The 27,281-nt window shown below is 40.1% G+C and overlaps 1 protein-coding gene across 10 annotated transcripts in view; it reads right to left on the minus strand.

Moving 5' to 3' along the window:
• Lpr (lipophorin receptor) overlaps positions 1–27,281 on the minus strand; it is a 222,616-nt gene that overhangs the window by 47,965 nt on the left and 147,370 nt on the right. Inside the window, exon 1 of one of the 10 annotated variants that reach the window (XR_009973079.1) lies at positions 4,547–4,678. The gene's annotated coding sequence lies outside the window, so the exon portion shown is untranslated. 10 annotated transcript variants of the gene reach the window in all.

A 27,281-nucleotide genomic window follows, 5' to 3' on the forward strand; every position in this document is an offset into this window, starting at 1 on the left:
GAGATCTTTACAGTAAGTACAGTTCAATTTTTTTATCTTGCGTTCGAGGTTGTGTATTACAAGAAGTTCCTTTGTATTTCCAACTTTTTCTAAATAAGAATCCCTTCAACGGCTTTATACAGACACGAGGCAATGAATGTTTTTGGGAGTATGTATATAAATACGCGCTATATTTTATGTGTTCTTATTGTACGAATTATTTCAATGAATAATCTATGAATACAATTTTACTGATACTCGTAAAAGAACTCATAGTAATTAAAGTAAAACAACAAACAACCGTCAACACTCATATATACACATGTTATTGCAAGGAAGTATTCAAAAGAAACCGAGGTAATTTAATTATAAAGAAATTAAAACTTTTCCATCTTCGCGAAGGAAATATTGTTTAATTTTGTTTTCATGACCAAATAAAGTGTTCACGTGTTCGATCTTTTTTATACTGAATAGGTAATAAATCATGTCACATGTACGTACAAAAATAGCTATATATCATACGATAACTTCGTTGGAACGGTCGCAGTAAATTGTAGTTATCTTCGAACCTATTACGACGGTAAATCTTCTAGGATATCTGAAATCCGAAATCGGGTAATATCTACACTAATATAGTAAACATTATATGATACAAAAGTAACTGTCTGTTTGTTACGACTTCGTTTATTTATTTATTCTATATATGTTATGTACATGACTATGTTTTCATTGATGTACTTTGTCATGTAATAATATAAATATTACACTATATCGTAATAATTTTTTTTTTCCTTTTTTTTCTTCCTTAGATTGGGGGACGAACTCACCTGGTATTATTAAGTGGCTATTAATAGAGCTCATAGTACAATTGCTGCTCCATCCTTCAAACCGAAACTGCTTCAAGGCCTTTAGATACATAGCTTTATTTTATATTTTATACGTTAGAACAATGATTAGCTTTCTCCTAATTGAAAAATAAGAACTCATCATTTTTGGAGGATAGTGGAGATAACACAAAAAATTAAAATAAAATAAAATGTATTTAAATATAATTATAATTTTATTTTGGATTGCTTTAAAAGAAATCGACTATTTAGGTTTTTGGGGTGAGATATTATGCTTTGTTTTTTATTTAATTTCTTACAATAAAATAGAAAGTAGAATTACATCATAAGAAGTCTTTCTGATCAAATATTTTCACTATTCCTCGCAGACTCCCTGAGACTTGATAGATCGCTCATTCTCTTATGATGTTTGCATTAGAGAGAGATAAATATAGAAAAATTACAATATAAGTCCATGCTAAAAATCGGAAATGAATTTTTGGCGTTCAAAGCGATGGAATTCGATCGTAATTTCTTATACAGTTCTGGTCTATTCAATTCAATATTGAGGTTCGACAGTAATGATAATAAGAATCAGTTAGAAAACATTTTTTGTGACATCTGTTTATTGCTAGCCCACGGCTCAACTGATGATAATGGCTACCAGAGCCCATTGACATCAACAACGTAAATACCGACACCCACCTTGAGACATATTTTCAAGTTTTGTTATAGTATAAAGGCTGCCCTACCTTTGAAACCGGTCCGCATTACTGCTGTGCGGCAAAAATAGGCAGGATGGTGATAATTATTGATGCAAGCTCAATAGACGCCTTACCGCCGTTAGATAAGTAACATTTGTGGAACGAGTGAAAATCATTCGCTAGAAGAAAGTACACGACTTTAATTGAAAATAAAAAAACTCAATCGAGATCTAGGTCGACAGCGAGGTTTCATCTTACTAGAGACACGAGACTTCATTTCTATTTCCCAATAAGGTAAGTGGCACACACTTCGTTTTTTATTGATATACATGCGAAGACCAACTCGGGCTCACATGGAATTAAGCATTTATTAAACCTCATACACTGAATGTCTATCTACGGTGATACACTGACGGAATGAATATCTTAGAGGAAGTCTGAAAGACCTGTGACAGAGAAGTTGCGAAGTACGCGTTTGGGATGGGTTTTTTTTAGGATTGAAGGATTACTTGGGGCCCGGAGGCCTTTACAGTTTCACCAGGACAGGTGGGCGAGCAAAGGCTCAGTCAGGAGGGGTGGGATTTGCTAACAGCTGCCCGAGCGCCTCCGAAGGAGACCTAACAACTCAAGAGCAGCTGATTTGGATGGTATGGACATGCGGTGAGACGAAATGAAAATGAGGTTGGTAAGAGAGTGTTAACTATGAATGTGGAAGGATATAGAGGAAGAGGTAGACCTTAAAAGAAATGGATGCATTGCGTGTAAGACGATATGTGTAAGAAGGGTGTGAGCGAAGAAATGGTATATGATAGAAAAGTATGGAGGGAGAAAACATGTTGCGCCGACCCCAGGTGACTGGGAGAAAGGCAGGAAAATGATGATGACACTGATCTACCATACGCGTGTATACCATCATCTTACCGATTATTGCTAGGAAGCTTTCGTCTATTCCGGTGGTGAAGTTAGATAGCCAAGCCAAATAATTCCGCTGGGACTTCGTTTTGTGGTAACCCGCAAAATTATAATTTGCGTAATTACTGGCAGTAGGACGTCTTGTGAGTCCGCGCGGGTAGGTACCACCGCCCTGCCTATTTCTGCCGTGATGCAGTAATGCGTTTCTGTTTCAAGGGTGGGGCAGCCATTGTAACTATACTTGAGACCTTAGAACTTATATCTCAAGGTGGGTGGCGCATTTACGTTGTAGATGTCTATGGGCTCCAGTAACCACTTAAAACCAGGTGGGCTGTGAGCTCGTTCATCCATTCAGCAATTAATTTAAAAAAAAAGTAGCCGTAACAACAGCGAAGTCTGTCCCTATAGAACAATAAAAAAGTATTCCTAATCATTATTAAGCATTCTTCAATACATGTATGATACGGATGATAATATTTTTGTTTTATTTCCCTTGAACTTTTTATTGACCATGAATCATTTAGTTGATATTATTAGTAAACAAATTTAGTTCGACATTCAAAGTTCACGCCTAATCACGAAAGTTATACGATTCAAAATCATACAGACTTGAGTAATTAGAGCGATAATTTGATATTAATGACAATAATTGACAACAGTTACGAATGATATAAAATCGAAGCAACAGAAAGGTCAAGTGTCAATTTTAACTTTTGTACAGAGTTGAACGATTTATCGGCGTTTTGATACATTTGGGTCATGAATATATTCATTATCTTGATTAGCTTATTTTGTGCTGGAAACCTAATTTTCTATTTGTGTTAACAGGTCGTTGGTACAACAACAGTATTTATTGCGATATTGCGGTATGCAGCGGCTTGGCTCTGCCCTTGGCATTGCTGAAGTCCATGGGCGACGGTAACCACTCACCATCAGGTGGGCCGTATGTTCGTCTGCCTACAAAGGCAATAAAAAAATTAAAAAAATTATGAAGTAAAAACAAGAGCGGATGCTTTTTTCATTTCATATATAAAATTTAAGGAATTGTATTTGCGTGCATGCAAATTGTTACACCCACGGCACTCACTATCTACAGTACAAAGTTCCATCTTCTCTGGATAAGTGACTGGCGTTATTTAGCAAAAATTTATCAAAAAAAAAGTAAATTCTCATTTGTAATAAACCCTATTCGTAATTAGTATGTACTTAAATTAATTGTGTACGTAAATTAATTACCGAAAACAACATTAAACTCATTAAGATTTATTTAACATATATTAGTAAGATTTAGAATAAATTAGCGCTAATTTAAAAAATTCACTTACGAGTATGGTGCATACCTTATTTTGACTAAAATTATAGGTATTTTTTTTTTATATATATTATTATTTTTATTTTATTTATATTATTATTTTATATTAAGACAAAAAATTTAAACCTATAAAGTTTCTAAGCCAACGAAATCGTCACATTATTTTCTAAAACAAGATCGAAACAAACAATTACTTTTGTTGTTTCTTTGTTTTCCAATGCAAATTTGTTGTCTAGTCTGTCTGGAGAAAGTTTAAAGTGAAACATGAATAGATTTATCGATCGAACTTATTCATTTGACTTGGCAAGTTGTGTCCGAATTCGTCGGGAACAATGAATCTTGTGTGTATATTAGGTGACCTATTAATTATTATTGGCTCTAAGCAATCGTGAGCCTATAGACATCATTATATGCAGCCCAATAATTAAAGGCGAGCCAACATGAGCTCAAACTTTAAACTGTTTCCCTTCAAACTAGACTCCAAGTTTTCTTTAAACCAAAAATAAGAAAAATGGTGGATAGCTATGAGGACTTTATACCCGCGCCACAAATAGCTTTCAATTTTAATATTTCCGAAGGTACAAGCTTATCAGCATCAATATCGTACTATCATATAATAAAAGAAAGAAGAAAATAAGTAGAAATAATTATTCCGAGTCCTATTTCATTTTAATTAAATATTATTGTGAAGTTAATTAATTCGAAATTTATATTTTTAATATCCTAAAATTTTCACTTTGGATTTTTTTAACGATCACCTTGGAAAAGAATCGTAAAAACACACGTATTTAACACTCTGAGTATTCACAACAAACCTTTTGGCACAATTTAAAAGCAACTTTTGATATTTAATTAATTTGTAGCGCGTAAAGGGACCCTTTGTGGGAACCGCGGATGGCACACGATCGGGCGCGCCGAGTGTCGGGACGCAAGTGCTACTCTGAACGCGGGGGCGGGAATCCTCCACTAACATAGAGCTTTTCTACCCCTCCCACCCCACTACTCCCCTCTACGCCCCCACATCTGATAACCTGCTACTTGGGAAGTCACTAAACTCCATCATGAATGTTACCAAGGCACCAAGACGCCTGTGAAAGAAAATGTGGATTTTATTGAAAAGGGGTCGATGTTACGTCTTTAACGTCGTTATGTGCGAAAATCGATGGTTCATAGTCGATTTGGTGTTGCAAACTAAACACGTGTTGTGGCGTAGAAAGTGTTGCGTACTAAAGGTTTTGTAAAGGCAGCCCTGTTACGTTTTGCGGTAATAAAACCCTTTTCATTGCTACAAAGTCGAGAGTTTCTTTTCTGAGGCATAGGCCTTTATTCTTGTACGCTCCAATTCGTTTTATAGTATCCGCCTCGTGTACTAAAGTGGAATTTGTTGTTCTTAGACATAGTACAGGAATAAAAATGCGACGCACAAATATTGTTTCGCAAGCTTCTAAAAGCATAACCAATACAAGCATGGATATGATCTAGACAGGGAAACATAAAAATTGTTTTCACTTCATACAGAATAAATTTTTTTCGGGAAAAACTAAAAAATTAACTGATCCCATTTTTGTTTGTTGATAACAATATCTCGCTCGTTAATTGCTACAAAGAAAATCGGTTAAGAAACAGAAGATAAAACTATTATTTTCCTTAACTAATATATTACATATTAAATATATTATTAAATTAAACTAAAACTATTAATAATAATATATATTAATACAATAATATATTAAATATATAATAATTTAATAATATATTACATATTAAATATAATATTAAATTAAACTAAAACTATTATTAAATATATAAAACTTAAATTATTATTTAAAGTTTGCAGTTAATTATTAAGTTCTATAGAAGTCGTATAACTCGAAGAAGTAAACACAATGGTAAAAGAACCGCTAAGAAGAGTATCCGAAAAACAAGTTTTCAGTAAGCAGGTTTCAAGACAACAAAGAATTTGTACAGAAGACTAATATGAATATAATGTTTTGTGAATTATATTTACGAAAAATCTGGTGGTGGTATTATCGTGGTCGGTATAAATACGGTCAAGCAGAGAAAAGAAAATTTAAATCTGTTAAAAAATAAGTAAAAGAACAAGTTGTACTTCTACAAGAACAGACAGTACAGCAGTAGAACAAGAAGAGATAAGAGATTTAATTTCATATTAGACAGAGAGTCAATCATTTGTAACATTAACGTTGAAGTTCAAGAGCGTTATACGAATTCTATACTATTCTATGACAATGTAATAACTAATAACTATATTTTTATAAAAACTTGTCTAGAAGAGACCGCTCTTAGCTATGAGACCGCCCACATTGTACTTTTCTATTAAAATTGTTTGCATTTTGGGATACAATAAAGCATACTTTACTCTGTATATTGTTATGAATTCACCCATCCATCCCAAGACATGGAATTGAAGATCAAATTTTGTTGCGTAACGGCTGTAACAGTAAGAGGCAGATGCCTAATAGTAATTAATAGGCAGAATAGTGGTGCCCATGCACATTTTTTGCATGCAGCAATTAATAAGTCCTAACATGAAAGTAAAATTACATTCATAAATGATTATACGGCAGAAGTTATGCGGTAGATTATACGGCAGTAATGCGTTTCGGTTTGAAGGGCGGGGCAGCCGTTGTAACTATACTGAGACCTTAGAACATATATCAAGGTGGGTGGCGCATTTATGTTGTAGATGTCTATGGGCTCCAGTAACCACTTAACATCAGGTGGGCTGTAAGCTCGTCCACCCATCTAAGCAATAAAAAAAATGATTTATACAGGTTCGGTCTCTTATTGGCGGCAGTGCGGATTTCATGAGGCATATAGCTGAGCGGTACTTGAGAGCTACTTGTAAGCGCAAAGCAATTAGCAGCGTTCTCGTATTTTAACGGTATTAAAAGTGGAAAATGGTTATTTTTTTATATGGATTTCTTGTCGGCGGCGTCGTATATACCCTACTGGTTATTTTCTTGTCTCTATCGTTTACTTTGAATACCATGAGTTTTTTTAATTTTTTTATATTTTTTTATTGCCCTTGTAGGCATACGAGCATACGGCCCACCTGATGGTGAGTGGTTACCGTCGCCCATGGACTTCAGCAATGCCAGGGGCAGAGCCAAGCCGCTGCCTACCGCTCAATACTCTCCACAAGCCTCGTTTGAAGAAGGACATGTCATAGCGCTCGGGAAACATCGTGGAGGGGAGCTCATTCCATAGCCGGATGGTACGTGGCAAATAAGACCTCTGGAAACGCACTGTGGATGACCGCAGTAGCTCCAAGTAGTATGGATGAACTCTACTCCGGTGGCGGGCGGTGCGATGGTAAAAACGAGATGCCGGTATCATCTCGAATAATTCCTGAGAGCACTCCCCATGGAACATACGGTACAAAATATAGAGGGAACCGAAGTCCCTCCGCAGACCCAGAGGTTCCAACCGATCCGTGAGAATGGGATTATAATTATCGACAATTCGAACGGCCCTCCTCTGTATGGGCTCAAATGAAAGAAGCTGGTATTTGGGAGCCCCAGCCCAGAGATGGGAGTAGTACTCCACGCGAGGCCGTACTTGTGCTTTGTAAAGCAAAAGCCTTTGTCCAGGCGTGAAGTACCGCTTCGCTCTGTTGAGGACTCCCGTTATTCGTTATGTTATGATATGATGTTTGGCGTAAGGTAAAGTTGAGTAGTCTTCTTAATTTAGGTCAAGATAAAACCTAAAGCTTTTAAGCAAATTACTTCTCTTCGGTTTTTGCGAATCCTAAAAATCATTAAAAGCAATGTACCTTCCTTCCATTTTGTCCCGTATTTAAGGTTGTACATAGAGTAAGTAGACTTGGAAAATATTCGAAACTTCAAAACTTGTAAAACACAAAAATTATAAGTGAATGGAAATGAACACGTGTGCGCGATTCACTTTCGAGACGTAGGGATAACTTCGAACAATCAGACCCGGAAAATAAATTTGCATAGCTAGCCTCGTGGCCGATCGTATGGTGAGTATGTGCCAACACCTTGGTAACCCGGTATTTACTGTCCTTGACTGATGAAGAAAAATCGGTACTTGTAGGCAGCGGCTTGGCTCTGCCCCTGGCATTGCTGACGTCCATGAGCGACGGTAACCACTCACCATCAGGTGGGCCGTATGCTCGTCTGCTTATACGGCAATAAAAAAATATATTGTAAATAATTTACGGCTGTACATAAACTGCTTCTCGGCAGAAATAGGCAAGGTTGGTAGCTACCTGTGCGGACTCACAAGAGGCGCTACCATCAGTAATTACACAAATTATAATTTTGCGGATTAGATTTTTGTTACACGATGTTATTCCTTCGCCATGGAAGTCAATTGTGAACAGTTGTTGAGTACGTATTTCATTAAGAAAGATTGGTACCCACCCACCTGGGATTCGAATACCGGTGCATCGCTCAACACGAATGCACCGGACGTCTTATCCTTTAGGCCACGACGACTCAAAAATACATAGAATAGTTAATGTTTAACTGTCAGATATATTAAACAGAATTCCAGACTAAATCAAATGAGGTGTTTTGACACACGAACTCGAGGCATCAAGGGCGGTGTCAAGAACATACTTATGGAGCTCGAGCAATGACACCTGAACACATGACACTTGACTGACTGACTCGTTAATTTGTAACAGAAACGTATACCTCAGAAACTTGTATAAAATATATCCATATCGCATGTGATATTAATGACAAGCATGTGAAAATAAATTCGACGTTTTATTGTTTTCTGTGATTGTTCCTTTATCAATTTCAATCAATTATAAAAACAGGCAAGTGCGTGTCGGACAACGTATGGTGAAATACTCCCTAGTACATACATACTGGTGGTAGGACCTCTTGTGAGTACGCACGGGTAGGTTACCACCACACTGCCTATTTCTGCCGTAAAGCAGTAATAGAACTTATATCTCAAGATGGGTGGTGAATTTATGTTGTAGATGTATATAGGTTCCAATAACCACTTAACACCAGGTGGGCTGTCAGCTCGTCCACCCATCTAAGCAATAAAAAAATAATAAAAAAAACATCAAAACGAATAAAACATGGCTGCTTCGAAACGAATACAATAATTGTTGAGATATTGTTATATGCATTCTTAAAACATTTATCTGTTGAACAACAGGGTGAAATATTTGAAGTAGCTTACTCATATTAAATTATTTTCGTCGTGGTTGCCTAACAATGTTTTTAAATCGAGTTAATTAAAATTTAACATAATAATATGTCATCAAAACTTTCCGATGACGAATACGTAAATAAAACTTAATTATATTAAAAGTATAACAGATAAAAAAAATATATCGCAAAACGACAATAATAAACCCGAGATAAGTCTTGAAAATATGTTTAGTGTACATATGCATGTCGGCATTTTGATTTTATGCTTATTTAATCAGTGACGAAATACAAAATGACTTTATTTCTAAAATAATATAGTTTTGACTTCGGTTAGTAGATTAACTAAAAACACAGAGGTAATGTCGACTGAAATACTAAGATATAAAACGAGGAGAGTGGCCTAAAAGAAATATTACCTAGTGCTATTCCAAAACCCGGGAACGATTATTGCCTCTTGTTTTCTTTAAAGATAAAAGTATGTAATAAGACTGTAAACGTGGATTTAGTAAACTGGATGTGACAGTTTCTATTGGGACTTAATGTTATTTACCTGAACAAAAGTGTTTATTTCCTAGAATTTATTTTATTTTTGGTTCAACTGAGATACAACAACCGTTGCCTGTCATAGAATACTCTCCTTAGGTATTGTTCAGAGATATAGACACGGAATTTCTATATCGGAACATATTTTTGTTTGAAGTATTTTAATGAGTGTTATGTTCAGTATTGTTTTTTTTTTTTTTTTTTTTTTTTTTATTGCTTAGCTGTGTGGACGAGCTCACAGCCCACCTGATCTTAAGTTTGTTTCAGGTCATGTGGCCTGAATAAGCTATTTATTTAGTTATTTCACTGCGGTTTAGCTAGATATGGGTTTTAAGGACTATTGCATCATGCCGCGACATAGGATCTTTGTTCAAAAATCGAAAATGTACCGCCAGACACTCACAGATTAAAGATTATTGACAACGTTCTGAAATAAATACTGAAATAGGGCAAACACGATATCAAATGTCAGTTTTACGGTATATTTCAGGAATAGCATTCCGTCGATACGACTACTCCCAGTAGATTTATACAGACCTACAAATAGAAGGTTGTGAACTATAAATGAAGGTTCGAACGTCCTTGTCGAATGATTACGTTTTCACGGAAAATATTTGCACTGTTGAGTTTTGATTTAATTTACTTCGAAGTAAAAATTGCCGAGACGCCACGGGAGTTCTCATGAAATGGGAAGGGAATCAATACTCGAGATCGTGTTAAATACGATAAATAATCAGATAAAATACAGTTGATGTTAATGGAACGCAATTGAAAATAGATTATTTACTCCCATCAGCGTCAATGTTATCAAGTATAAGCATGATGAAACATTATATGTCGCCTAATGTGGTAAAGATCAATATCGGATTATAATATTATTGCTTATTTCCAAGCAATTTATGTTTAATATTTGTATCAGTCGGCAAAGACAAAACAGATAAGTATAAATTGTTTTCTCCTCTCAAATGGCATTCTTTTTTTTGTAGCTATTTACGAGCATAACATTCGCCAATGTTTCTTTATTTAAATAGTCAGTTTTTTATTAATTAGTAAAGGCTAAATAGTATGTGATCTAATAAAAAAAAACATTTTATGAATCTTCAAATACTTATAAGGCAAATGCAAGCACAGAACGTATTTTTATCGCTTTTTTATCATTGCTAAACACGTTGCTATTATGAAACCTCGACTTTTGTTTTAGAATACACAAATAATGTACCGACAGTTCGTTTTCTTAATTTTACAAATAATCATCAAAAAATTCTTCTGACGAAAAAGATCTCCGCGAAAGTTTCAAGATGTCACAGTCGAAGAATACACCATTCGCCGTGTAAAAGTATAAGGTAAGGAAAAGCGATGCGGCGCTAACTAAGACGGAACGAACTGAACTAGTTGTAAAAGATTAACTGGCACGATAAGTTCCAGGAGCCAATAAATTCTTTGCGACACACTCACGAATGGAAATGAGTTTGGTAAACTCGCGTCACCCAGGGAAATATTGTTTGTTGGTTGACGTGATACTCAAACCGTGGAAGTTGACAAACGTGATGAAAAAAATATTGGAAAAGTTTCCCGCCAGAGCTCTGTAAACCGAAGCCTCGTGTTCAATGAGGTTTCATTAAAAGATACATACTTTAATAGAATTCAATTGAAGGGTGGGGCAGCCGTTGTAACTATACTGGAGACCTTAGAACTTATATCTCATGGGGGATGGCGCATTTACGTCGTAGATGCCTATGGGCTCCAGTAACTACTTAACTGTGACACTTAACTTAAGCTGTGAGCTCGTCCACCCATCTAAGCAATAAAAAAAATATACTTAATCTACTTTAACATTAGTAGCAAAAAAATTCTTTTCAATAAATGAAACAGTTTTACTACTTCAAAATAAATGGGTATCCACGAAAACAATGACTACTTTAAAAAAAAAATGTTAAAAGAGCCGCTATGAATGATGACAGTAAATGTTGAAAGAGCATCGTTTGAAAATTAGTCTTGTTAGTAAGGTTTTTAAAGGGTCTTGAACAATCTTCGTGGGTTATATTAGACACAAAGAGGGTTCACTTAGTGCCTCATAATGACGCTCATGGACGGGGGCCACTGAAGGAAAATTAATTTATACGCTGGCTCGCTTAGCAGAAAAATTACAAAAGGTAATTAAACAAGACGTCCTTCTTCATTAGCCGTGCTTGGTCGTCCTTTGTTGTCTCTAATGAATTTATATCTGTCTCACCTTTCACGACTCCATTTCAATTACGTTCAATATGCAATTTAATGATCCCTAGCGTAGGACGAGTAATGATTTATACAAATTTACCTTTCTTAGCCAATCGCAATCCAAAAGTAGCGATGTTTTTTTATTATTGCTTAGATGGGTGGAGGAACTCACAGCCCACCTGGTGTTAAGTGGTTACTGGAGCCCAAAGACATCTATAACGCAAATGCGCTACCCACCTTGAGATATAAGTTATAAGGTCTCAGTATAGTTACAACGGCTGCCCCATCATTCAAACCGAAACGAATTACTGTTTCACGGCAGAAATAGACAGGGCGGTGCGGTAGTACCTACCCGTGTGGACTCACAAGGGGTCCTATCACCAGCAAAATGTTCTATTTTTATTCTATTTATTGAATGACGTTAAATTAATTAGAACTATAAGTGCACTTCTGTTTCAGAGGTATCACACGTGACTTGTCTAAGTACAACTACAAAGTTATTTTCTTATGCAAAGCATTCTCATACATGCGAGACTTGCCCCTCATTTCTCGATGTCATTCACTTTTTTTTAATTTGTACGGTCATTGACAACCAAATAGAACATGAGAAAAATAAAAAATTTAAACATGCTTAGATTACCAAATCAATAGACTGTCAATAATTCTATTATATTAATATACTAGCGACCCGCCCTCGCTTCGCTTAGGAAACTGTAATTTATTACCGATTTGTCCACTATTTAATGGATGTTATTATACATATAAACCTTTCTCTTGAATCACTCTATCTATTAAAAAAACCGCATCAAAATCCGTTGCGCAGTTTTAAAGATTTAAGCATACATAGGGACAGACAGATATAGGGACAGACAGATATAGGGACAGAGAAAGCGACTTTGTTTTATGCTATGTAGTGACGAAGCCTTACTTTTAATGTTTAAACAGTGAACAAAACGTTAAGTATTTCATCGTGAGGTTCATTAAGTTGAATTTGAAAGAACAAAAACCGCAACTAAGATAAATGAAACAGCCTAAAGTTTTGTCTTTGTTGTACTTTAATAATAATTTGGAACACGAGCAAATATTTAAGTTTGCTTTGATACCCCGAGTATTTATAACCAGTTTACACAAATTTATTTAATGGTATTAATTCAAAGAGCTTGCTATTATTCAAATATCTGGTTTCATGGAATTAATTCGGAGCTCTTCATGGTGAACTGACGGTGTGGATATAAACCTCATTTACCTTTTTTTACCTTATTTAAAATTAAATTGTAAGAACATGTATTTTTATACTATAAAACTACAATTTACTGAACAAATTATTTCACATCAATATTATTGATAGTATCCAATACTTTAAAAGTAGTAATATTCCTAAAGAATAGAAAATGCATAGATACGGATCAGTGGCGTTAGCCAGTAGCGATTTTTACATATTGTTGCTGCATATTGAAATTTCTGGATCTATGGAAGAACTTTGGCTAGCTCTGTGTTTTATATCATATGATCGATGAAGAGTACTCTGGGGAATTGGGCGAGATGTTTTTTTTTTTCCTACCCAATTTGGTAGCCTAGAGGGCTATGCCAGCGTTACCGGGCGAGTAGATGAGCTCACAAGACTCTAACCTGCAGACGTTGCTAACACTAGCCCTAGCAAGAGCAGTGCTTCGCAGAATCTACCACCGGATCGGAAGCGCGACCCACTGAGAAGATCCGGCGAAAAGCTCAGTGGGCTGTGTCTGTGGGTTAATATACTCGCCGAACCCTTCGTCGCAAGCGATGGGTTCGACAAGAACGGTGACGGTGAAGCACCGATCGTGGATCCGAAATAACGTGTTTAGGGCGACGTCGACTGTTTACCATTCAGTCCGCAGGATCGGGTATGTAGTTACCGGCGGCCACGACAAAAGGGTTTTCGTGTTGCGCGAGATGGTCTTGGCCGCTCCTTTTTATCCTTACACCATGCACCACAGTTAATCCGTTTATCAGTTTATCAGTTAATCAGTTAATCAGTTAATCCGTTTTTGAAATCATTTTTGTTCGCAGACCATAGTTCTCGACCGAACCCCCCTTACGGTGTTACCGGAGTGCTTCACGTGTCCCTCTTTAGAATAAAGTCCTCACCGGTAAAATGGATTGTGGCTGTGAATATGTGGTTGCTCCCTAATTATCGGAAGCAATAAAACATGCTTTAAAGACAGTCTGCAGTTTATATTTTCATACTTACAATGTATTCGACTCCTGCATTAGCACGCATACAATTCAATGTTCGTGTAGATAGGGAAGTAAATATTCAAAGCCACACATCGGTAATAATTAATTTATTGAACCATTTATTCAATGAGACCGGCTACAATAAACATTACAGTTGATTTATGGTAACTATTAATATTTAATTACACACATTATGCTGTTGTTGCGGTTTCGCATTTATCTGTAACGTATTCTGAACTTGATTTTGCCCTTTGATATCGTTCGAGCGTAATATTGAACTATTTAAGCAGCGTCATATGCTGATGATGTATGATGTACTGATATAATGTATTCTCTATTCCATTTTTACTTCAATTAAAGCCTTTTCAGACTTAATTCATGGTGTTATTTAGTTCATACACGACTACTTTATATGGCAGACTCGCGATGAAATTTCTCATTACACATCGATATAATGGGCGCTATACATTATACGTTTTAGATATTACTAATGGAAAGCTTATCAACAAAATTATAATTTATTCACTACAGCTTTCATCAACTTTGGCGCCACATTGATTTGTTAAAAATTTTGATTATGTCAAATTTTTAAATTTTAATTGGGCACTCGAAAGAAATTTTATTTCAATATTATTACTTTGTAATGTATCATTAAAAAAAACTGGCCATTATTGATTACTCCGTAACGATTTGTACGCCAGCAACAAAACAATTTAGAGTGTGACCCTTAACATTTAATCTTAATAGTTCTTATAATTGCAACATTGTAATGTTCCAACAACTCTTGTGTTAATGTCCAATACATTAGTCAATTATGATTCGATGAAAAACACATAAATTAAATATGAAGATAGATTAGGGCTTGTGACTGTGAATACATTATTTTGAAGTCGTCGTGGCCTAAAGGATAAGACGTCCGGTGTATTCGTATCTAGCGATGCACCAATGTTCGAATCCCGCAGGCGGGTACCAATTTTTCTAATGAAATACGTACTTAACAAATGTTCACGATTGACTTCCACGGTGAAGGAATAACATCGTGTAATGAAAATCAAACCCGCAAAATTATAATTTGCGTAATTACTGGTGGTAGGACCTCTTGTGAGTCCGGACGGGTAGGTACCACCGCCTTGCCTATTTCTGCCGTGAAGCAGTAATGCGTTTCGGTTTGAAGGGTGGGGTAGCCGTTGTAACTATACCTTAGAACTTATATCTCAAGGTGGGTGGCGCATTTACGTCGTAAATGTCTAAGGGCTCCAGTAACCACTTAACATCAGGTGGGCTGTGAGCTCGTCCACCCATATAAGCAATAAAAAAAAATTACGCTATAACATCCAAAAAGATATTTTTACTGATTGTTCGAAACCAATCGGTAAGTTTTGAATTTTTTATCACGGCAGCACTGGACGCGAGTTGACGCGGGCATTCGTGATTAGATTTTTGACACTTCTCGGTTGGCAAACTAGATTCGCGGGTCGGCCGCGCTGCCCCTACTTTTTTAATTAATTTTTAGTCATCATCTTTACTGACACCAGTGCGCAGAGGATCCAAATTGGTTGTGCTGTACAATTTGTTGAACCCAAATCGTGAGAGTGTGCTATCTAGTGTAGTTGTTACGGCGCGGAGACGTTCCGGACAACAGTACACAGGACCCGGGAACAGGTAAGTGGATTGACACTTTTTATTCCTAGACATTAGTCTAATACGGGTAGGTGTCGTCCAGCCTGTGTAGCTGCGTCACCATTTTATTTGTTGATAAAATTGGCGGACGTTAGCGCCACCAGAGTCTGGCCCCCTGTGTTTATTCCCAGTCCTGTCCTGCCCCTTGGGGTTAGGCGGGACCGAAGCTAAACCCGATTTGCTGATTATTAGCCCCGCAAGGGAACGGTAGTGTCGGGAACTAGTCGGGAGCGGTAAGTAGTGTTTAGTTAGTTTGCCTGTACATAATAGTATATTAACGTTTTAAATTAGCTTGTAACTCTGTATTTTTTCTTAGTTTTAATTAATAAAGTCCGCAAGTAGTTTCTTCAAAACTTCTTAATACAATAGTGACGCTAGTCCGTCAACCAATAGGAAGCGTTGTTCTTTCTACAAAATTTTTACAATAGCCTAGTTAATATTTTTTTTAGTTCTACCCTCATTTGCCTTAATTTTTTCTATGTCTTTAATTGTAAATATTATTAGATTATTTGATATTGTGGTACCGATAGACGGCACCCACAGTGGTAAACCTCCACCTAATAATTGATTGTAAATTTTTATTTGCTTATTTTCTCTTTATATTAGTTATAGTTTCAGTAGCATTCATTTAGGTTATTTGAAGATAGTTGCTAGTATCTGTATATACTTGTTGTTTTTGTTTTTCTTAATCGTTCTGTCGCCGTCTTTGGCCAATATTGCGGCTTTGTTTTTAATTGCAATTTATAAATTCACTATTACAAAATTACTCATTAAGTTAGGCGTCCAAGTATTTATCACAACTAGGATAAAGTGACCTCTATCGATCCAGGAATAGTGTTATTCCACATGGAACGATATCATGCTTTTGAATAAAATACATTAGTAACTATTCACACCAAATCATTTGCTTAACATTAACTACCATCTTCAATCGTTTCAATCCATTTTATTTTATTCTTTTATCTTATTTTTATTTTTATTTAACTTTGTTATTTTTAACCACCAAGTCCGCTGACGGGCCATGGACGTGGACAGAAGGTGAAGAACGACGGTGGGGGTGGTAGCATTAGAAAGTAGTTAACTAATTTTAGGCAAGTAGTAAAATTTTATTAAATTTCTAAGTTAATTCTATTCATATATTCATAGTATTACTGCTTTTGTGTCCACTGCCGGATTCGGCTATCACAATCAAAAAAAAAAAAAAAAACTCTCCTTTAACACTGCAACTGGACCGACTGGGACCTGATGATAAAAACAACCAGTTAATAAGTTAGCAACATCATGTCTGGGGGGTCACCTCCCCCCAATATCAGCACACCCGGTCCGTCCCGAAAGGGACATCAGGCAATAGCGGGTTCACCCGCTTTTTGCTCCCTACCTGCTCGCCCGGAACTAGGCACCGGAACGGACGACCGGCCCGGTCCTTCGGGCGCGGCCCGAGGGTCACCGAGGATCGGTCCGGGGGAAAGTTTCTTTCCCTTACCGGCAGATTGCTCGGGGTCCCTTCGGCCGCGCAAGAAGGCGAGGTCCGAGTCCGACCGGAGCTCTTCCGAGGCAAAAGATAAGCGCCCCCGGATAGGACCGTCATCTAAATCCTTAAGCGAGATGGAGGGGGACGAGGCTGAGGACAACGAGGACACAACCTCGTCCGAGGACTCGTCCTCTTACGACAGCGAATCCTCGGGCTCGTCCCACTCCACCTCTAAGAGTGTGGAAAGAACCTCCCCAAAAAAGAAACCAATTCCTAAACCTAGGAGGAGTCTAGGGATGGTGGAGGTCCACCCAGTAAAACAGCTGCGTACTCCTCCTCGGTCCCCTTCTCCAGCCATTTCTCCCATTCCGTCGGTTAGACGTAGGGGTGCCCCCACCTTAAGCAGCACGGTGGGCAATCTAGAATCAACTAGATATATGGACCTTGAGTCTACCGCCTCCCACCCTAAAATTACACCCAATCCCATTCCATCTCCAGTACCTTCCACCTCCTATGCTGCAATAGCAGCAACACAAAAGCCATCGACCACGACTCATAGACCAGAGTTAACCAAGTCCCCTGCTCCAGGAGGGATCCGTGCTAACGAGGCACCCCGCCGCCACCCACCTATTATGGTGGAAGCGCTCCCGAACTGGTCTCGCCACATGGCGGCCATAAGGGAGCGCTTGGGGCGGGTCCCGTCTGTGCGACCCTATGGAACAGGGTTTAGATTTCTGCCCGCGTCGGCAGAAGAATACAGGGTGGTTCAAGCCTACCTCGCGGGGGCCTCCTCCGCGGACAGCGCCGTAAAGTGGTACTGTTATGCGTTAGAGGAGGACATCCCCGCGAGGGTGGCGATTCGAGGCCTGCCCGCTGACACCGACGCGGCAGAAATCATTAACGCCCTAAAGGAGCTGGGGTTCCCGGCCCGCTACGCCCGGTGCATAAGGGCAAAGAGAGGGAGGCCGGGTTGCGTATTTTTCGTAACCCTTGACCACCTCTCCAAGGAAGGCCTCGCCCGCTTGTACGCAGTTGAAGAACTGCTGTACCTGCCGGGGGTGTCAGTTGAGGGATGGCGTCCGAACCGAGGACCGGCGCAGTGCCATCGCTGCCAGGCCTTCGGACACGCCTCCACCAACTGCCACCGAGCGGTCCGCTGTGTGCGATGTGCGGGCGAGCACATCGTGGCGGACTGCCCGAGGCCAAGGGAGGGACCCCTCACCTGCGCCAACTGCGGGAAGGGCCACGCCGCTATTGATAAGCGGTGTGTGGTCTACCGCAGGAGGGCGCGGATGATGGGGGTCGCTATTCCTCCCCCCGTACCGCAAGCAGCGACGCGTGCCAGCCAAGCCCCTACCCCCGCTCCACGTCTCGGTCCACGCCCATCTCTGAAGGGTAAGGGCAAGGGGAAGACTTCTCAACCCCCCACTCTCCCTCCGGTTATAGAGCAACCTGCCACTGTGGAGGCCAACCCAACAGCGGCCACCCTGATGGCAGAAGCAAACCCGCAGCGAAAAGCTATAAAGCCGCGACCTGCCCCTCGTTCCAGTAATAAGGCAGCATTCAACTTACAAGCTGCCTTAACTACAACTACAACAAAAACTCAAAAAAAAAATAAGAAAAAAAAAATAAAGGCCAAAGAAAAAAAAATAAAAAAAGCAATGGAAGAAGCAGCTGCCCTGGGAGAAGGCCAAATTGAGCCAGCTACCGAACCTCCATGCCCAATGGAGACGACAGCCAGCGACCCGCTCCAGAACGATAACATCACTCTGGGCGACTCACAGCCCCCATTACCACCCCGCCCGCAGAGAGAGCGGCGCAGTGGCCGACAGGACACGCAGCCTGCCGGCTTCGCTGCCTGGCTTCTCTCCCTGTGGGAGAAATTGTCCGAGGTGATCTCCGGAGTAATCCGAGAGATCGCCTCGGGAGCCAGTCCCTTCGGGGCCTTGCTCGCGGGGTTCTACCGGATGATTGCGCAGCTCAATGGCTAGCCAGGAGCTGCGCATCATCTATTGGAACCCCGACGGGATAGGGTCCCGGAGGTCGGAACTGATCCGACTCGCCCAGGAGTATGACCCGCAGGTTATCCTCCTGGGCGAGACCAAGCTCAAACCTCGACAAGATTTTAGGATGCCCAACTACTTCGTGTACCGACGGGACGAACTGACCTCCAGCGGGCGCCCGTTCAGGGGCACTGCGGCGCTCGTCAGGAGGGACGTGGTGCACGAGGAGCTTGAGCTACTGACCTTCGCCTCTACCAGAACGGTCGGGGTGAGGGTCCACGTACCGGGGGCCGAATTGCGGATTTATGCCGCGTATCGACCCCCGGGTCCTGATTTTGTCGAGGACGATATTAGACGGGCCTTGAACCATGATCGCCATCCGGCCTTGGTGGTCGGGGACCTCAATGCGAAACATGTCGCTTGGGGCTCCCGAATCATCACGCCGCCCGGAAGGCGATTGTACGAGGATGCCGAAAGGGGGGACTACTGCGTGGTCGGCCCCAACGAACCCACACACGTTCCAACGTTGGCCCGGTACCAACCGGACGTATTGGACGTGTGTGTTCACAAGGGGCTACAGTGCCCTCTAGCGATAGAGGCACTGTACGACCTGAGTACCCCTCACCTACCGATCTTGGTCACGGTGGGTTTGGGGCTCACTCGGGTCGCGACATCCCCTCTCAGGCCTAGGGTCGACTGGCAGTCCTTTACGGGACTGCTGGCCGACCAATCCTTGTTTCAAGACCCGTCTACCCCTGATGAGGTCGACACGGCGGCTTCCCGTCTCGTCGACACCATCAGGGGAGCCCTGGACCAAGTGACGACTCTGGTACCCAGCGGGGGGCCCAGAGCGGAACTCCCGGTGCACCTCAAGACGTTAATTCGTCGGAAGAGGGCACTGAGGAGGCTCTGGGCGACATCTAGGTGTCCCAGGATTAAGCGCGAGCTCAACCGACTTGAGGGTGAGCTGGCGACTAAGATGCGGACTTACCGGGGTGATTCCTGGGAGGGGGGACTGTTGGACGCGTCCGACGACCGTACGATGGCCCCCCTTCACCGCATCTGTCGCCGGCTCACCAACAAGCCTTCCCCCACTTGCCCCTTGGAGGACGAGGGGGGAAGACGGTGTTTTACACCGTTGGCTCGTGCTGAAGTCCTGGCCAACTCGCTGGAGCGGCAGTTCACTCCGAATGTCTCTGCACCCTCGATGGCTGCATTCCATCGCGAGGTGACAGAGGGCGTAATCCAATTCCTCAAACCGGAATCGCCGGGAGTCGAGCTGGGAGATGACGACTTAGTCACTCCCAGCGAGGTGCGCCTCCTCATCAAGTTGATGAAGAGGCGCAAAGCCCCCGGCGAGGACGGTATTCCTCCCCTCGCCTTGCAAAACCTCCCTCCCTCAATCGTGTCAGCAATGACACGATTGTTCAATTCCATTCTCCGGGTAGGACACTTCCCTGGAACTTGGAAATTGGGCAAGATTATCGTCTTGCCCAAACCCGGCAAGGACAGGAGAAAGCCCTCCAGTTACCGACCGATTACCTTGCTCTCGCACGTGGGCAAGTTGTTCGAGCGGCTGCTCCTGAGGAGAATATCGCCGTATATTCTCCTCAGGCCGGAGCAATTCGGCTTTAGAAGCGGCCACTCGACGACTCTGCAACTGACCCGTGTCCTGCATCACTTGGCGGACCGGCGAAACTCGGGCCAATACACGGTCGCGGTCCTTCTCGATATCGAGAAGGCCTTCGACCGTGTGTGGCACGAGGGGCTGGTCCACAAGCTGCGGGACGCGGGCCTACCGCACGCTCACGTGCGACTGCTCGGGTCGTACCTGGAGGGCAGAACCTTCTTTGTCGCGGTCGAGGGCGCACGGTCTTCCGTGCGTCCCATTACGGCCGGGGTTCCCCAGGGTAGTGTCCTATCTCCTATCCTATACGCCCTCTACACCAATGACATCCCCACCCTGGAGGGTCACCTTCGGGCGTGGGAGGAGGACGTGAGGTTGGCCTTGTTCGCTGACGACTCGGCCTACTTCTCGTCCTCTCCGTTCCCCTCTGCAGCCATTATGAGGATGCAGAGGCTTTTGGATTTACTGCCCCAGTGGCTGGACCGTTGGAGAGTCGCGGTCAATGTGGGAAAGACCGCGGCCTTACTCTACGGTCCGGTCCGTATCAGAGTCGTCCCAAAGAAACTCAGCCTCCGAGGTGTGAATGTCGAGTTCAGGACCACGGTCCGGTATCTCGGATGCGACATCGACCGCTCTTTGAGCATGGTCGCGCACGTCAACCGAGTCATCGGTCAGGCTCGCGCGGCCATGTTCTTGTTGCGGCCGGTGTTTGCGTCCGGGCTTCCGACCAGGACCAAACTCGCCATTTACAAGACATACGTCCGTTCCCGCCTCACATACGCTGCTGTGGCCTGGTATCACCTGTTGTCGCCGTCCCAGCGATCTAGGTTGCAGGCCCAGCTGAGTCTTTCCCTCCGCATTATCGTCGGGGCCGGGCAGTACGTCAGAAATGACGTTATTGCCCGGGACCTAGGGGTGGAGTCGCTCGTGGAGTTTGTGACTAGGCTCGCCCGTAATATGTACGAGCGAGCCGAAAACGGGCCCCATGAGCATCTCCACAACATAGCCCCGCTGCACGCCAGACCACCGGATGGTACGGCGTTGCCGCGGGAGCTATTGGTACCCCCGACGATCGTTCGGAGATAAAGCTCCTCGCCGGCTGTGAGGCCGGGGAGGACCTATGAGCGCCCCTCTCGGAGCTGAGTTTCATCAGCCTCTAGCCCCACGCCTCTTGCCCGTTTGGCGGGTCCCCCGTATGGGGACCGCGGCTGCACCCCGTAGGTGCAGCCTCATTTCCATGAGGGGCTTTGACCCCACCCCCCACCCCCTTTTGGGATGGGGTGTTCTTACCCGCTACAATCCTCCCCCCCATCAATATTGTATAACGATGGGGAGAGGGGGAGAGGACTGTAGCGTGGAGTGCGGATTTGCTCTCTCCCCCATATTAGGTTAAGTTAGATTAGGATTAGGTTTAGGTGTGACGGCGCGCGCTGTCCCGGCACTCCACGGAGTGCAGGAACGGCGCGCTGTCGTCGCTTAGATGTAAGTTAGATTAAGTTAGGTGTACTTTAGGTTAAGCTAGGATAAGATAAAATTGTAAAAAAAAAAAAAAAGAAAAAAAAAAAAAAAAAAAAAAAAAAATTAAATTAAAAAAAAAAAAAAAAATAATAATAAAAAAATAAAAAAAAAAAAAAAATATTGAGGAGAGCAGCAGCCGCCCCCGGAAGAAGAAGGGAAGAAAGAAGAAAGGAAGAAAGAAGAAGGAAGAAAGAAGATGAAGAAGTGAAGACAGAAATCGTCCAACCACTTACCTCGAGCCTGTATACAGTCCATCCAGCAGCGCATCACCCCTGCCTTATTAGGCAGGGAGCTACAAGTCCGGGTAGAGGGGTTTCCCCGAGGCCCGCTCCGCGCCCCCGCAAGGGGACGCGACGACCCCACGACATCTTTACTCCAGATGAGATACCCTTTTAATTGGTATAAAACCGTAACAGTGCCCGTTCCAGTAGACCCTATAAACTGAAATAGGTAAGAAACCTGAACGCTAAATTTCTTTTTTCTGTGATTCGTCCCTCGACCTACGTATCATCGATTTTCTCATAAAACACTCCTCCCTTTCGCAGCATTATTGTTCGAGTTATCAAACCAGCTCACCAAAAGATTATCCATTTTTAAGATCGCACTTTTCGAATGAATCGTCTCGGGCACAGTGCGATCTAGGTTTTTGAACTTTTCATCCCTAAAATACAATCATTTAAAGAAAATTATGAGTCATTTAGGATTCATATAAAATTTTCAAGATCAGATTGTGAATCAGTATTTCGAAAACTAAGTTTTATTATTATTTTTTTATTGCTTAGATGGGTGGACGAGCTCACAGCCCACCTGGTGTTAAGTGGTTACTGGAGCCCATGGACATCTACAACGTAAATGCGCGACCCACCTTGAGATATAAGTTCTAAGATCTCAGTATAGTTACAACGGCTGCCCTACCCTTCAAGCCGAAGCGCATTACTGCTTCACGGTAGAAATAGGCAGGGCCGTGGTACCTGCCCGCGCGGACTCACAAGAGGTCCTACCACCAGTAAACTCACAAGAAATTTCGTCTAGATAGTGATGAATAAGCAGGTCTTGTTACTAAAGCTGATTTCAAACTACACTATAATATAATAGCATATAGTATCGGCATATAGCTCATAGCACAACAATATCGCGCACCATACATTGTTATGGACACGTTCACACTGTACTGTACTATATATTATTGGCTAAATATAGGCTGCTGTACTATATGGCACTATAGTATAGCGGAGTCTGAGAGCAGCTTAATTATGAGGATAAATATTTAAAGTGTTGCATATACAATAATGTAAAGTATGTATAGCTGCAGCTAGGTCACGGATTAGTTGTGTTAATTGTATTATAGTTATCTACATATGTGGATACTTCTTGGTTTTTTTTTTGTTTTTTTTTTTGCACTGGAACTTGTAATTTTATTTGTAATTTTATTTTCAATAACCAATTTCGGATGCTCGCTTGCTATGTACACTAATATGGGTTTGCTAAGTTCACATGTCATTTAGATAACAATCCAGATCAGATTTAGGTAACATTTGTACGTCTTAGTTAATATGTAATGTTATCATTGTGGCTGTTTTGTGCATCAATAAATAAATAAATAAATAAAATAAATAATGTAAAACATAATTTATTCATATATACGTTTTCCAGTGCCCACTAAATGTGTTAGAAACGTAATGATTTTTCGACCTTGAAAATAACTAGACTTATTCAATAAGTATAATTCGTTTATTTTTCGGCCCATTATAATATCTACGGATATTAATTCATACATTTAACTTAATAAGCCCTGCAAAAATATAAGGAAAACGCAATTACAATTTCCGTGTGTACCATTCTGAAATCCAATTTTAAACAACATAATATCATAATATTGGCACGTGATAAAGAAAATACCAGGAAAAGTTTCATTAACGCCAAGGGGAGTCAAGTGGGGTAAATATGAAATAAGCCCTCATGAACCTCGGATTAGGCTGGGTGGGTGCTAAATTGAGGAATGAATAGGGTCACCTTTCGACTTTGTTTAATCCAACAATAATATTTTTTAGACTTCGTCGTGCTGTTATTATAAAAAAGTTTCTGTTATTTTTGCGATTCCATTATTAATATTTTCGTTCCTCAGAGTATCTAGTACTATTTGTATTCCCACTGGTAAAGAGTGGGCAAGTAGAAAAAATGTCACATCAAGAGAATAGATTTCGAAATTCACACAGTAACTTAAGTGCAAATAGTATTTGCTTTCTGAACTATTTATTAAATATTTACGAAAATCTTACAAAATGATATAACCACGGGTGTACTAACTAACCAATAATACAACAAACCGCCGAAGGGTAATATGGTAAATCCTAATCATCCCTCAACGGTAAAACAGTAGCAACATTTACTAAAGTTGGCTTAGAAATTTTCGCGATATGTAACCCGAGATTAAGGACGGACATGTACTGAGGTACCCTCAGTAATATATTAAGGGCTTACACGGCTGACATCAGCGGTAGTTGAAACTTGGCTGTTATAAACGCGTTGAATAAATAGTTTCTGATTTATATAAAAAGCAATCATCAAGTATACTTAAACAAAAAACGACTTAATAAATACTCAGTTCTTGAAAATTCGAACGAGTTGTATTGATGTTTGAGGAAAAGCAATTAATAAGAATGGTTCTATAAAAATAGAGAGATCGTGATGAAAAATATCAAAGGCTTTAAAGGAGGAAACCACCAGCTACAAAACGTTACGAATGAAGATTAAAGAGAAGAGTCAAATAATTATTTATGTAAATAGACTTTTCCAAGCTAACATGCATCCTACAAATATTTATGTCTATCATTAATCTTTGTCTAATAAACTAGGGACAAGCGTTATTGTAGGAGACAGTGTGTGTTGTTATATAATATAAAATTAGAAGCGTGGCATCTGTCCTCGATCATTACATGGTCATCATACCATGGTTAATTAAAACACTTTTTTTTCTAAACTCAGTAATTCACCTTACTGATACTTCGATTTTTATTAGTAAATTATTTCTACACATTTATAGCAGCTATTTTATCTCTTAGATTCAACTTTTCCTAAAACACCAGAGTTTAATTGAAACAAAAAAAAACATTGTTATAGAGTACAGAGCACTATTAAGTTCATAAAAATAAAATGATTATTCTCAGTTCGCAGATTTTGCTCAAAGAGATTTCAGAGAAACAAATAAACAGAAATTTTCCCATTAAACTATATTGTTGTTTTTTGCATGTAGATAAATACAAAGACTTATTTCATTAAAATAACCTGTTCCAAATAATCGTGAAGCAGACAAAAAGATTGGAATATTTTTTTATACGATCCGATATTACTTAACACATAGACAAGGTAGCACTATACTAATAAAACACAAACAAATAATATGTATATTTGGGCTAAATGGAAGTATAAGTGTAGGCAAATATTGATGCCAGAGTACTTACTATCACGCGTGGTTATTTCGGTAAATTACATCTACTTTCTAATACAGAGCAAATTGAAAAAGTACTTGTAATAATGCACGAATATATATAATCAAGAGTTTAATTTAAAAAAAAAATAGAACATAAAAAATAATGTAAACGAAAATTAAAATAAAGAAATACTAAAAATTCCAATGTTATAAACAAATCGTTGTTAAGTTACAAGAGTGAAACCGAACTATCGCTCCGGTTGTTATAACAATAATCTTAACGTTTGATCATTCAAGATATTGTGTTTCAAAGGCGCTAATGTGTATTGGGAAGTTACGAAAGGAAAGGAAAATATATAATAATAATATATGATCATAAATATAAGGAAAATATATCAGTTTTGGGCCAAAAGTTTGGCACTTTTACAGTTTCGACTTCTTATAAATTGATCAAGAAATAAATCATACTAGTCTTCCCGTTTTCCACCTTAAAGTTATCGAAGGAGTTGAAAATGCTATGGGCTATATTCGGATCAGGTAGAAATTAATTTAGTGTCGACAACGTGACTGAATCCATTAAATGTATTTTGCTCACGAATTAGTGTTACGCTTTTGTGTTAACTTGGTACACTATAAGTAGCCTTTGGATAAAATTTGCTTGAGTTTTTTGAGAGTTAGAAATATTATCAAAACCAATTAAATTGCTTTAGACTCAAAATCGGGAAGCGGATATTCAGATATAAAAAATATTTATTAGAACAAGGACGACGTGAGGACGTGTGTTATTGAAAAAAAATTTACAAATTATCCAAACCAATTCGACATTATAGTCGCATTTAAGTTCGCAAGATTTTTAATGTAGTTAGCAAATCGAATCAAATTATATGATGATATAATGATGATATAATTTTGAATTTTGAAATTGAATTCTAAATATTGCCACTAGAATCTGAATGTGCAGTAAATTTAGAAAACAGAATGCGAACGTAAAGTGCTGAAATACATTATATCTTGAAGTATGGTGAAGGATATTTCAGCTCTCGTTAAGGTTGCCTTTGAATCATACTTAATAGAATACCGAATAAATATAACTAGTTTTCCAGAATATACCAGTTTCAGGAAAACTTATTTATATAACAAATTACATCTGCAATGTTCGGTAAGGGATAGCACTGTAATATATCATACATAAATTCGTTTTGAACAAAGACCGATCGCATTCCTGCTGAGGCAAAAAAACAATTGCCATTTCTCGGTTTACCTTAGTACCATATTATTTTGTAATACGGATATATTATTACTTCGAAACGAAAGAAAATGAATGTAATATTAATTAATTTTATTTAAAGCTATAATCTAAATTTAAACAAAGCCGTAACCGAGTATCATCCCAGAGGAGGTAGGCAAGAGAGTTACCATGCAAATACCTGGTTCACAGTGAAATTGGCGTCTAAATAAGTCCAATTTCACAGCGAAGACGCTAATCTCGCTCTTGCAGCTCGGTTTTCATTAGCATTTGTGTAATTTCATCAGTAGCTCTCAGTACTCCTGTAATAAATAACGGGTAGTAGAGAAGGCTCACGCCCCGGGGCACTTGTTGAGCCGGCAACCACCCGCTTTTGTTGTGTACTATCCATTATGTTCAGCACAATATTTTTGTAATATTACAATGACTTTTCTGG

The sequence above is a fragment of the Bombyx mori genome, chromosome 5 (genome assembly GCF_030269925.1).
Source record: "Bombyx mori chromosome 5, ASM3026992v2".
NCBI classification, from domain to species: Eukaryota; Metazoa; Arthropoda; class Insecta; order Lepidoptera; family Bombycidae; genus Bombyx; species Bombyx mori.